A 14,597-nucleotide genomic window follows, 5' to 3' on the forward strand; every position below is an offset into this window, starting at 1 on the left:
TTAGCCATTGTCAGTTTTTTTGTGTGTTATTTCTACCCATCCGATTTTTTTTCTGCACCCTAACCAAAACAAACTCGGACAAAATGACAGTGTCAAAACACTGTCCTTTGCCTGTTACTATCTGATTAACTGAGACTGTGAAATGGTTTTGTCCCAGCTTTGTTAATGAGCTGGCTTTGAGCTCTCTCTTTCTCTCAAAGCACCTCTTTAGGAGCTTTGGCGCACAGTGTGGGCTGGAATATTACTTTAAGAATGTCTCAGAATGTCTCAGAGGAAAATGGATGTTAGACACCATATTAGGAGAACCAATCTTGAATGAGCCAGGTGCTGTGCTGGTGTCTAAGATCCATTTTCTCATTTAATCCTATAGCCTAAAAGTTTCTTCACAAGCCCATTTTATAGTAGAGGAAATTCAGACCCAGAGAGAGGGAGATATTGGCCAAGTTAAGGATCAGAAACCAGGCCCTGGTTTAATTCTCAGTGCAATTTGAATGTTTATAAGTTCCAAAGTTACCTAATTTAATTTTCAAATGTTTGCACTTCATCTTGTTTGTTTTTTTGTTTTTGGCTGAGCCGCATGGCATGAGAGATCTTAGTTCCTCAACCAGGGATGGAACCTGTGCCCTTTGCAGTGGAAGCGCAAAGTCTTAACTGTTGGACCACCAGGGAAGTCCCTGCATTTTATCTTGTTAGAAAATTAAAAATTTTGACTTCCACTAGGATACAAAACAAAAGAAATATATCAATATAAACAAAGCATTCTCAAAGAGCTTTTTGTGACAACAAATGAGACCAAGAGTGTGAAAATGTTTTGTAAATGACACAACACTGGGCAAATGGAAGTTTCTGCCATTTGTGATGAAGGCTGGTATACAAACCTGTTATGCCAGCTTGGAAGAATGCTAGAAAACTAATAGCACCCTTCTGACATTCAGTAGATGAATATCAAGTGCTCATGCTAATATTTAATTCTAATAGCTAATAATAAGAGAAGGGGGAAGCAGAGAATGAGATGGTTAGATAATCAATGGACATGAGTTTGAGCAAACTCCAGGAGATAGTGAAGGAAAAGGAAGCCTGGCATGCTGCAGTCCATAGGGTCTCAAAGAGTCAGACACAACTTAGCAACTGAACAACAATGAAGGAATAAGACTGCATCCTGCCTATCCTTTAAGACCCAATTCAGACATCAGGAAGCCTCTCCTGATCTTCCAGTTATGCTAGGAGCCCACTGAGCTCCCCCAGCCAGCTCTCACTGGATGTTCATTGTCAATTTACTGCCTTTTCAAGGACAAGGACCAAGGTGGTCCTGTTCATCTCTGTGGTTCAGAGCTCAGTTCAGCCTGAAGCTTCTCAAGGTAAGGCTCCTGTAAATGGTGGTTGAATAAATCAATCAATCAATCAATTAACATGACAAATATATAGATGCTATAGATAATCAATTAAAATGACAAGGGAAATACCTCAATAAAGCTGAAAAATTAATGACAAGGGAAAAGTGCACATTAAATAAAATTTAGGGCACAAGTAAATCACAAATGAACGTGCAGGAACTGCTGCCAAAGTTCTAGCCCAGCTGCAGCAGTGAGAAAAGAGCCTTTGATGTCCTGGGTTCAAATGCCGCTTCAGCCAGGATGGGGTGTCCTTACGGTCCCTTCCCTCCTGCACCTGTTTCCATATCTGGAAAATATCTGACCTTGCAGAACTCCCAGGGTAAATACAAGAGTAATTAAGGTACCAGATGCTTTGCAAGCTATGACAAGCTGACAGAGGTGAGGGTTGTTACTGACAAAGGTTAGAAGAAAATTTGGAAGAAAGTTTACATTTAAGAATATTCTTTTTTTTCCCATTCTTTTTTTAAATTTTTAATTGGAGGATAATTGCTTTACAATGTTGTGTTGGTTTCTGCCATACAATAACGTGAATCAGCCATAAGTATACATAGGTCCCCTACCTCTTGAAGCTCCCTCCCACCCTAGGAGGATTCTTTTACATAAAGCTGCTCAAGCTGATAAACTTAACCCCCCCCCCCAAAAAAGGATACCAAATACAGAGCGTTGAATTGTGAATTGTGTCTCCCATAAAAGATATGTCCCAAGTTCTAACCCCCATCTACATACCTGGCATTCTGGCCTCATTTGGTAGGAGGGTCTTGGCAGTTAAGAAGGCAGAATGTGGGGGAATTCCCTGGTGGTCTAGTGGGACTCACACTCCCAATGCAGGGGGCCTGGGTTTGATCCCTGGTCAGGGAACTAGATCCCACATGCCACAACTAAGAGTTCGCATGCCACAGCTAAGACCTGGTACAGCCAAATAAATAAATATTGAGGACAAGGCAGGGCAAAATCAGTTCTGGATTTAGATGGACCCTAAATCCAATGAATGATGTCTTTATAAGAAAAAGGACATGGCTGATGCGTGTCAATGTATGGCAAAAACTATTACAATGTTGTAGAGTGGTTAGCCCCCAACTAAAATAAATGAATTTATTAAAAAAAAAAATAAATTAAAGGAAAAAAATTATAACAGAAGAGAAGGTGGTGATGGTATATATAGCCCATTTTTCAATAAAGTTGACATTTTCTAATGTAAAAAAAAAAAAAAAATAAGAAAAAGGAGAGGCGATCTGAGATGCAGAGACACCAGAGGAAGGCCACGTGAGGACAGAGGCAGAGATTAGGCATGTAGCCCTAAGCTGAGGCACACCGAGGCTCACCGGAAGCCACCAGAAGCTAGGAGCCTACTTCACAGCCTCCAGATGGAACCAACGCTGCCAGCACCTTGGTTTCAGACTTCTGGCATCCACAGCTATGAGAAAATACATTTCTGTTGTTTTAAGCCTCCCAGTATGGGGCAATTTGTTAAGATACCACTAGGAAACTAATATACCAATTAAAAAACCCACATAGTCAGGTAATTAGTAAATATTTTAAGTGCCCCAAATAGATTCAGAGGAGCCTATTTTAGGAAATGTTTCTCAGTTTCACTTCATCTGTCATCTCTAACAGCAGCTATGGAAAATTGGTGTTAACATCCATTGTCTTTGAATCTGTGGCTTTTCTCTTCTTAATCCTTTTTGCACTGTTAATTCTTGCCTTGCCTTCTGTGATGGCTCATAGTTTGAATCAGTGTGAAGAACTCTGGGGTCATACAAAATACACAGATAAGAGGAGTCCAGACCTGGGTTCATAACCCAACTCAGTCACTTAGAGGCTGTGACATTGGGAAAATCATTTCTCTTTACAGGACCACCAAGTCTTTAATTATAAGATGAAATCCATGGTCCAGCAAAACAAAAAATTCCCTACGTAACCCCCTTGCCCATTCAATCCTGGCCCAGCTCCCCTGTGCCCTGTGTTGGCGTCCCCCTAGTTCAGCCTCAGGCCTCCAGTATGCACCAGATTCCATTCAGCAGAGGAGAGATGGGGTCCTCTCCCCAGCTCTGTGCTGTGCACTCACCTGGACCCCAAGGCAGTCAGGGCTCTTGTACCTGGAGTTTCAGCAAGGGCCCCTTCCAGCTTCTGACTTGGCCTTGCTAACCTCTTCCATCAAAGATCACCAGCAAAGCAAGCCCCTTGCATTGCCAAAGAAATAGGCTGCCCTGCACAGCCACACCTGCAATGGCTGCTCAAGGGCAGAGGCAAGACAGGGGTCATTGGTGCTCTAGTCATCAAATTCCATTCTAGACTGAGGTCCCTTGGGAAAATTTACCACAGTGGAGACTCTTGAATTCTACTGTGGAGGGCCCTGTAGGGGGCAAAAGAAGCACCCCCTGAGTTCAGGAAAACTGAAGTCAGCGGTCCTCAATCTTTTTCATGGACCTTTTAGGTAGGCTGATGAAGCCTATGAACCCCTCTCAAAATAATGATTGTAACTGCATAACATAAATTACATAAGATTACAAAAGAAACCATTTATATTGAAATACAGTTATCAAAATATTTTAAAATTTGATCAGCAATATGTTTGTTGATAGATAACAGAATGTCACACCCTATTTAATAACTGCCTCAATTTCAAATTTCACAGACAATATTTCAAGATATCTGTAACAGGTGAAATGTGATATGGAAACGTGTGATTTTTGTTGGTTACAAAGTCACAGTTACTGCTAATTCTACTGTACTTTGTGATCTGTATGCAAAATGGAAGAAAACACTAAGTTTCTGTAAAGATTAATGAATATAAAAATGTAATTTTCCCATCCAGATCACAGACCCCCCCAAAGGACTCTCAGGAGCCAGGATAAGAACCTCTCTCTCAAGTAGTTAGACTACAGCATAAAGTATGTCAAAAGGGATGAAAAGATTGGCAGGCTGTGTCTGGGAGAGTAATTTTCAAAGGAGTATGGGGTTGAAGAGGTAGTGGGATGAAGTTGCAGAGACTAAGGAGTCAGCCAGAACTGAACTCCCCTTCTCCATCCTTGCATTACCCCAAGCTGTGTGACCTTAGGCAAGTCATTTTACCTTTCTGCAAAATACAGATACTCACACAGACTCACAGGATCGCTCTGAGAGTCTAATGTAAACATCTCTTTAACCCTTAAGCTCTGTACAGAGAAAAGGATTTTGCATTTTGACGTTGCTGTTTGTTTACAACTGTATTCTTTTGTTCTGTTTTTACTTTTTGGCCAAACCTAAAGGCATGTGGATTTCTTGACCAGAGATCCAGGGATCCAATCCATGATTCCTGCAGTATTCCTTGTTCAGGGATGTTCCTTAACTAGGGATGTTCCTTTGCCAGGGATCCAACCATCCCCCTGCAGTGGAAGCAGGAGTTTTAACTACCGGACTACCAGGGAAGTCCCTCTTCTGGTTCTTTATGAAGAAGGGAAGTTCCAGAAAGGTTGGCAAAAGGCACTTGTGAATGACAGTGATGAATGGAGCAGAGTGACAAGATCAGGAGAAGTTGTCTCAGGATGGAGCATCTTAGGCTTCTCAGGGAATACACATTAGTCAAACAAAAGAGGGCAGAGGAAAGAATGGAGGCAGGAAAACCTCCAGGAGGGAAAGGCCTAGAAACTAGGACACCCCTCAAAGGCCAGCTGCTGCTGCTGCTAAGTCACTTCAGTCGTGTCCGACTCTGTGCGACCCCATAGATGGCAGCCCACCAGGCTCCCCCATCCCTGGGATTCTCCAGGCAAGAACACTGGAGTGGGTTGCCATTTCCTTCTCCAATGCATGAAAGTGAAAATGAAGTCGCTCAGTCGTGTCCGACTCTTTGTGACCCCATTGACTGCAGCCTACCAGGCTCCTCTGTCCATGGGATTTTCCAGGCAAGAGTACTGGAGTGGGGTGCCATCGCCTTCTCCATCAAAGGCCAGGGCTCTGCGCAAATTACCTAGAGCCTGCTACACTGTTGTTAATACAGTCCAAGAGATAGAAAAGCTCTTAGGAGAGAATAACATCCACCTGTGTACCCACCAGTCAGCTCTCATTGCAGTCTTAAGGGGGAGAGGAGGGAATGGTTCTTTTTTCTCTAATTTTAAAAAGTCTTTATATATTGTGAGCAAACATCCTTTGTCCATCAAAACTGCTTTCAAAGAGAATGAGAAATCTGTGCTTCCAGATTAACTCCCTCCTTTCCAGCTCTACTATTTTCTTCTAGGTATTTTGCTTTGATGTGATCACTCAGAGCCAGACATCCTGGAGTGTGAAGTCAAGTGGGCCTTAGGAAGCATCACCATGAACAAAGCTAGTGGAGGTGATGGAATTCCAGTTGAGTTATTTCAAATCCTAAAAGATGATGCTGTGAAAGTGCTGCACTCAATATGTCAGCAAATTTGGAAAACTCAGCAGTGGCCACAGGACTGGAAAAGGTCAGTTTTCATTCCAGTCCCAAAGAAAGGCAATGCCAAAGAATCCTCAAACTACCGCACAGTTGCACTCATCTCACACGCTAGTAAAGTAATGCTCAAAATCCTCCAAGCTAGGCTTCAACAGTACGTGAAATGAGAACTTCCAGATGTTCAAGCTGGATTTAGAAAAGGCAGAAGAACCAGAGATCAAATTGCCAATATGTGTTGGATCATAGGAAAAGCAATGGAATTCCAGAAGAATATCTACTTATGCTTCATTGACTACGCTAAAGCCTTTGACTGTGTGGATCACAAAAAACTGTGGAAAATTCAAGAGATGGGGATACCAGACCATCTTACCTGCCTCCTGAGAAACCGGTATGCAGGTGAAGAAGCAGCAGTTAGAGAACCAGACATAGAACAATGGACTGGTTCCAAATTGGGAAAGGAATACATCAAGGCTGTATACTGTCACCCTGCTTATTTAACTTATATGCAGAGTACATCATGAGAAACACTGGGCTGGATGAAGCACAAGCTGGAATCAAGATTGCCAGGAGAAATGTCAATAATCTCAGATATGCAGATGACACCACCCTTATGGCAGAAAGTGAAGAGGAACTAAAGAGCCTCTTGATGAAAGTGAAAGAGGAGAGTGAAAAAGCTGGTTTAAAACTCAATATTCAAAAAACTAAGATCATCCAATCCCAAAGAAAGGCAATGCCAAAGAATGCTCAAACTACCACACAATCGCACTCATCTCACATGCTAGTAAAGTAATGCTCAAAATTCTTCAAGCCGGGCTTCAGCAATACGTGAACCATGAAATTCCAGATGTTCAAGCTGGTTTTAGAAAAGGCAGAGGAACCAGAGATCAAATTGCCAACATTTGCTGGATCATCGAAAAAGCAAGAGAGTTCCAGAAAAACATCTATTTCTGCTTTATTGACTATGCCAAAGCCTTTGACTGTGTGGATCACAATAAACTATGGAAAATTCTGAAAGAGATGGGAATACCAGACCACCTGACCTGCCTCTTGAGAAACCTGTATGTGGGTCAGGAAGCAACAGTTAGAACTGGACATGGAACAACAGACTGGTTCCAAATAGGAAAAGGAGTACGTCAAGGCTGTATATTGTCACCCTGTTTATTTAACTTATATGCAGAGTACATCATGAGAAACGCTGGGCTGGAAGAAACACAAGCTGGAATCAAGATTGCCGGGAGAAATATCAATAACCTCAGATATGCAGATGACACCACCCTTATGGCAGAAAGTGAAGAAGAACTAAAGAGCCTCTTGATGAAAGTGAAAGAGGAGAGTGAAAAAGTTGGCGTAAAGCTCAACGTTCAGAAAACTAAGATCATGGCATCTGGTCCCATCACTTCATGGGAAATAGATGGGGAAACAGTGTCAGACTTTATTTTTTTGGGCTCCAAAATCACTGTTGATGGTGATTGCAGCCATGAAATTAAAAGACGCTTACTCCTTGGAAGGAAGGTTATGGCCAACCTAGATAGCATATTTAAAAGCAGAGACATTACTTTGCCAACAAAAGTCCATCTAGTCAAGGCTGTGGTTTTTCCAGTGGTCATGTATTGTTGTGAGAGTTGGACAGTGAAGAAAGCTGAGTGCCAAAGAATTGATGCTTTTGAACTGTGGTGTTGGAGAAGACTCTTGAGAGTCCCTTGGACTGCAAGGAGATCCAATCAATCCATCCTAAAAGAGATCAATCCTGGGTGTTCATTGGAAGGTCTGATGTTGAAGCTGAAACTCCAATACTTTGGCCAACTCATGCGAAGAGTTGACTCATTGGAAAGGACCCTAATGCTGGGTAGGATTGGGGGCGGGAGGAAAAGGGGACGACAGAGGATGAGATGGTTGGATGGCATCACTGACTTGATGGACATGGGTTTGGGTAGACTCCGGGAGTTGGTAATGGACAGGGAGGCCTGGCGTGCTGCAATTCAAGGGGTTGCAAAGAGTTGGACATGACTGAGCAACTGAACTGAACTGAACTGAGAGCTGGACCATAAAGAAAGCTGAGCACTGAAGAATTGATACTTTCAAACTGCAGTGCTAGAGAAGATTTTTGAGAGGCCCTTGACCGCAAGGAGATCAAACCAGTCAATCTTAAAGGAAATCAACCCTGAATATTAATTGGAAGGACTTATGCTGAAGCTCCAATACTTTGGCTATCTGATGCAAAGAGCCAACTCATTGGAAAAGATCTAATGCTGGAAAAGATTGAAGGCAGAAGGAAAAGGGGTCAATAGAGGATGAGATGGTTGGATGACATCACTGACCCGATGGACATGAGTTTGAGCAAGCTCCAGGAATTGGTGATGGACAAGGAAGCCTGGCGTGCTGCAGTCTATGGGGTCGTGAAGAGTCAGACACGACTGAGTGACTGAACTAAACTGAACTTAAGGAACTATCTCTAAAGAGCCTCATTTTCATCTAAATTGACTAAAATGACAAAATTCTGTGTTTCATATTGATGCTGTAATGGGATGAGACTTTTGAGGGTCTTGGAGGGTAATGAGAGTATTTTATGTGTAGGAGAGTTTTAAGTCACTGGGGTTAAGAAGGCAGATTACATTAGGCAGCCTCTAAGATGGTCTCCAATAATCCTTACCTCCAGGTATTCAAAGCCCTGCAGAGTGTGTGACTTCTAAGACTAATTAAAAGCATTGTGGCTTCTGTCTCACTCTCTCTTAGATCACTTACTCTAGCAGAATCCAGCTGCCATGTCATGAGAACAGTTCCCCAGCATTAGGAACTGAGACCTCCTGCCAACAGCCAAACTTCTTGTCAAGCTTCAGATGTTGCAGCCCAGTCTGATGTCTTGATTCATGAAAACTCTGAGCCATGATCACCTAATTAAGCCACTTCCAAATTCTTATTTATTTAATTTTGATGGACTACTCTGGGTCTTTGTTGCTTTGCATAGCCTTTCTCTAATTGTGGTGAGCAGGGGCTACTCTCTGTTGCAGTGCTTGGGCTTCTCATTTCGGTGGCCTCTCTTGCTGTGGTGCAGGGGTTCTAGGGCATGGGCTTCAGTAGTTGTGGCTCATGGGATCAGTAGTTGTGGCACACGGGCTTAGTTGTTCTGTGGCATGTGGAATCTTCCTGGATCAGGAATCGAACCCATATCCCCTGCGTTGGCAGGTAAACTCTTATCCACTGCTCCACCAAGGAAGTCCCCAAATTCTTGACCACAGAAAATACATAATAAATGTCTATTGTTTTAAACCACTAAGTTTTGGGGTAATTTCTTACGTAGAAATAGGTAACTTAAACTCCCACTTGGACTGCTTACCTTGAACTGTTAAAGATCATCTGTTTAGGGGACTTCCTTGGTCGTCCAGTGGTTAAGAATCCGCTTTGAAGAGCACAGGACATGGGTTTGATCCCTAGTTGGGGAACTAAGATCCCACATGCAGTGCAGCAGCTAGGCCCATGCATCACAACTGCTGAGCTCAAGCACCATGATTAGAGAGTCCGTGTGCCACAACAAAAAACCCCACATTACACAGCAAAGATTCATGTGATCCTGAGCACCACAACTAAGACTCGACACAACCAAGTAAGTAAATAATAATAATAATAAAAGATGATCTGTTTATGTCACATAGCAGTTGAACTTTTATCACTGCTAATACAAAGCTGTCCCTCTGACTGAGACCTTCCTTGAATTCCACCACACTCTCCCCACCACATTACCTGGCTGTCTCCCATTCATCCTCCAGGACTTACCTCAGCTGTCTCTCCATCTCTAAGAAGCCTCCTGTTTCCAAGGATGGACAGAGAGCCCCTGCACTATCCTCTGTGGCAGCACTGGTCACCCTGAGTAGTGACAAACTATGTCCACAACTGCCTTCTGTAGGAGATGATAATGTTCTTGAAGGCAGGACCCCAGGCACAAAGGCAGACATGGATGGGTAGGGAGAGTCAGTGAGTGTTTACTAAATGACTGAATGAGTTAGGAAACAACTTCTCACCCCTGATGGCCTTGGTGAATTTGGAGGGCCTCTGTAGAATGAAACTTCTGTACCGATGAGATCTTCAGGGACCTTACTGAAGACTCAAAGGACCCTTAGAGAACTCTTATGCCCACAACCAACTCAGAAAACAGACACCTCTCAAGGAAAACTTCAGGAACATTTCTGGGGCTCACAATTATAAGCAACAAAAATATGACAAAATTTCTGGTCATTAAAAGAAGAAATTTATCTAAGAATATGGGAAAGATGCTCAAAATCATTCCTCATTAGAGAAATTCAAGTCAAAACCACAATGAGATACCTCTTCAAACTCACTAGGATTGCTAATAAGTAAAAAGACAGATAACAACAAGTGCTGGCAAGGATGTGGAGAAATTGGAAACCCCATAGATTGTTCACAGGAATGAAAATGGTGTAGCTACTTCGGAAAACAATCAGGCAAGTCCTCATAAAGTTAAACATAGAGTTACCACATGATTCAGAAATTCCACTCCTAGGTTTGTGATCAAGAGAAATTAAAATATATGTCCACACAAAAATGTGTACATGAATAATCACAGAGCACTATTCATAACACCTGAAGAGTAGAAACAACCCCATCAACTAATGAATAATATATATGTGATATAGCCATACAATGGAATGTATCCAAATGGAACTAAATTTAATGGAGTATTGATACAACATGCCACAACATGGATGTACCTTGAAAATACTAAGCTATGTGAGAGAAACTAATCACAAAGGACTATACGTTGAATAATTACACTTATACTGAGGCAGGAGATAGACAGGCCCCAGGCTGAGCAGCTGGAATCTGTCCCCTATGGACAAATACTCCAAGATAAAGATAATGGCAGGAGCAAAGATACTGACACTTCAATACTTTGGCCACATGATGTGAAGAGCTGACTCACTGGAAAAGACCCTGATGCTGCAAAAGATTGAAGGCAGGAGGAGAAGGGGACGACAGAGGATGAAACGGTTGGATGGCATCACCAGCTCAATGAACATGAGTTTGAGCAAACTCAGAGAGATAGTCAAGGACAGGGAAGCCTGGTGTGCTGCAGTCCATGGGGTTGCAGAGTCAGCAACTGAACAACAACAACAAGGAGCAAAGAGGAGCTGAGTCCTGATCAGATAAGAGATAAAGAGACTACATATTTCCTGTGCTTGAGGTAAGGAAACCTCCCTGACTACACATGTGCAGAAAGGCTCCTCAGGGGTCAAAAAGGGAGTGGGTATCACTCCATAATAGGTGATGTCAACCTTCTTATAGGCCTCTCCACTGGAATCATTCTTGGCTAAGAGATGTACTCACTCAGGAGAGGACCCTGGGTTAAACCAAATGTGGACTCAGAGACAGGCCAAGTAAGATGATTGGTCAGAGAAAACCCAGAAGAACTGCCCCATATAAGTGATTTAAACTATCACGAAGGTGGCACTCTCTCTGAGCCTGCCTGTGTATGTCTGCCCAATGTAGTTTATTCCTTCTAATAAACACTTGACTTGTTTCACTACTTTCTGTCTTTGTTGAGATCCATTTCTCCAAAACAGACAAGCCAGGACGTGGTCAGTAGCCACTGGCCTGTGTGGTCTAGTGGTGAGGATTCAGTGTGCCCTCCCTCGCCTGTGGCCTGGCTTCACTCTCTGGTCAGGGAACTGAGATCCTGCTTCAAGCCACCCAAGATCCTTCAGGCCACCCGAGATCAATGTGAAGGGTCCAGAGTAGGTAAATCCATGAATACAGACAGTGGATTAGTGGTTGCCTAGGGATGAGGATGAGCGACTTCACTTTCACTTTTCACTTTCGTGCATTGGAGAAGGAAATGGCAACCCACTCCAGTGTTCTTGCCTGGAGAATCCCAGGGACAGCGGAGCCTGGTGGGCTTCCGTCTATGGGGTCGCACAGAGTCGGACACGACTGAAGCGACGCAGCAGCAGCAGCAGGGATAAGAGGTTGTTGTTGAATTGTCCCCCACAAAGACATGTCAAAGTTTTAAGCCCTAGTACCTGTGAATGTGACCTTATTTGGAGACAGGGTCTTTGCAGATATAATTAAGATGTAAATTAAGATGATGTCACACTAGAGTAGGACGGCTTCTTAATCAAGAATGACTGGTGTCTTTATGAGAAGAGACACACAGAAAAAGAACACCATGTGAAAACACAAGACATGGGGAGAATGTCATGTGACAACAGAGGCAGCAATTGGAGCGATGCAGCTACAAGCCAAGGAACACCAAGGATTGCCGACAACATGAGAAACTAAGAGAAAAGTGTGAAACGGACGCTCACAGAGAGCTGCAGAGACCACGTGGTGCTGCCAGCACCCTGATTTTGGACTTCTAGCCTCCAGAGCTGTGAGAGAATAAATTTCTGGTGTTCTAAGTCACCCAGTTTATGGTACTTAGTTATGACAGCCCCAGCAAACGAATCCAGGGATCCCAGGGGAAATGACAAGGGTCTGCTAAAGGATCTGGCCTTTCTTTGTGGGGTGTTGATAATATTCTAAAATTGTGCTGGACTTCCCTCGTGGCATAGTAGATGAGAATCTGCCTGCCAATGCATGGGACACGGGTTCAATCCCTGGTCTGGGAGGGTTCCACATGCCACGGAGCAACTGAGCCTTTGAGCTGCAACTTGTGAAGCCTACTTGCCTAGAGCCCGTGCTCTGCAAAAAGAGAAGCCTGCGCACCTCAACAAAGAGTAGCCCCCACTCACTGCAACTAGAGAAAGCCCATGTGCAGCAACAAAGAGTCGGTGCAGTCAAAAAATAATACATTTTAAATAAATTTAAATAATAAATTTTAAACAAATAAAATTGATTGTGGTGGTAGTTGAACAACTCTATGAATATACTCAAAACCATTGAATTATTTATTGAGACATATCAATAAACCTGTTATATTTTAAAAACAAAAAATGCTATCAGGGATCTCACAGATTTAATAAGAGGTTTGTAAAACCAGATATGGGGGCATAAATACCACCCCAAATCAGATAAAACTGATCTAGGGAGAACTCCACTGTTGCTTTCTCAAACGCTAGCCACTACAGGCTTTTAAAAATTATTATTAAATGAACCAGGTCCTCATATATATATATACATGAAAGTGAAAGTTGCTCAGTCATGTCCGACTCTTTGCAACCCCTACGCAGTCCATGGAATTCTCCAGGCCAGAATACTGGAGTGGGTAGCCTTTCCCTTCCCCAGGGGATCTTCCCAACCCAAGGATCAAACCCAGGTATCCCGCATTACAGGTGGATTCTTTACCAGCTGAGCCACAAGAGAAATCCAAGAATACTGGAGTGGGTAGCCTAGCCCTTCTCCAGGGGACCTTCCCAACCCAGGAATCAAACTAGGGTCTTCTGCATTGCAGGCGGATTCTTTACCAACTGAGCTATCAGGGAAGTCTATATATATATGTGTGTGTGTGTATATATATATATATATATATATATATTAAAAAAATGTATAATTTAGTATATCTTTTGTTTTCTTCATGGTTTTACCAAATAGGACTATATCTTTAAATTATTTATAATACCTGCATATCAGTTGTTTTCTTCTGTTTTTGAGCTTTGTATAAGTGGATTCAGAGTGGGAGGGAAAGGCTACCCACTCCAATATTCTAGCCTGGAGAAAAAACTGTACCCATTTAAAATATACAGTTTGATGAACTTTGCCAAATGCAAAAATCCTGTGTAACCATTGCCATAATAAAGATGCAAAATATTTCCATCATTGCCCAAAGTTTCCTTGTGCTCCTTTATAGGGAATTCCTCTTCCATCTCCAGCCTCAGGCAACTACTGATTTGCATCCTGTCCACTTTCTGAGCCTGGTTCTCCAACCTTTCCATCAGTTCTATAAACCACCTATCACCTTTCTAATAAGTCCCCTTCTTTTAAGTGAGCTGAGTCTGATGTCTGCAATCATAACCAAGCAGCCTGACTGATAAGACAGGGAGAGAGCAAGTGAGGGGGAAAAAAAATCCACTCTGAAGCCACTTATACAAAGTTCAGAAACAGAGGAAAACAACTGATATACATGTATTATATATTATATTATATTATAAGTAATGTAATTTAAAGATACATTCATGTTTGGTAAAACCATAAAGAAAACAAAAGGTACACTTGTGATAGTCTGGATTATGGATTAGCAAACTTTCACTGCACCTCCCTTTGCTGGGAAGGACAGTACTTCCCCACACTACTGAGGCTGGGCTCAGCCCCGTGACATGCTTTGGCCAGTGGGATGTTAGCAGATATGCCAGGAGCAGTGCCTTACATGTGCTTGTACTGTCCGATGTGGCTCTCACATTTCATTGAGCTGCCAGAAGAATAGGCCCCAGGTAGACTTTGATCCAAATAGGATGAGACATGTAGAGCAGACTGGATCCAAATCCAGCCAATCCATAACCTGAAGCATATAGAACTGGTCTGGGGAGAACCCCACAGTTGCTTTCTCAAACCCTAGCCCTATAGACTTTAAAAAATTATTATTAAATGAAGCAGGTCCACACCACACCACACCCAGCCTAGGTTGTGGACGCATATATGCTCAGTCACTGTAGTTGTGTCTGACTCTATGCGACCCTATGGACTACAGCCCCCAGGCTCCTCTGTCCATGGGATTCTCCGGGCAAGAATCCTGGAGGGAGTTGCCGTGCCCTATTCCAGGGGATCTTCCCAACCCAGGGATCAAACCCAAATCTCCTGCATCTTCTGAATTGGTAGGTAGATTCTTTACCCATTGAGCCACCTGGGAAGCCCAGCCTAGGTTG

The sequence above is a fragment of the Giraffa tippelskirchi genome, chromosome 11 (assembly GCF_054371585.1).
Source record: "Giraffa tippelskirchi isolate mGirTip1 chromosome 11, T2T-mGirTip1v1.2.pri, whole genome shotgun sequence".
Classification (NCBI taxonomy): domain Eukaryota; kingdom Metazoa; phylum Chordata; class Mammalia; order Artiodactyla; family Giraffidae; genus Giraffa; species Giraffa tippelskirchi.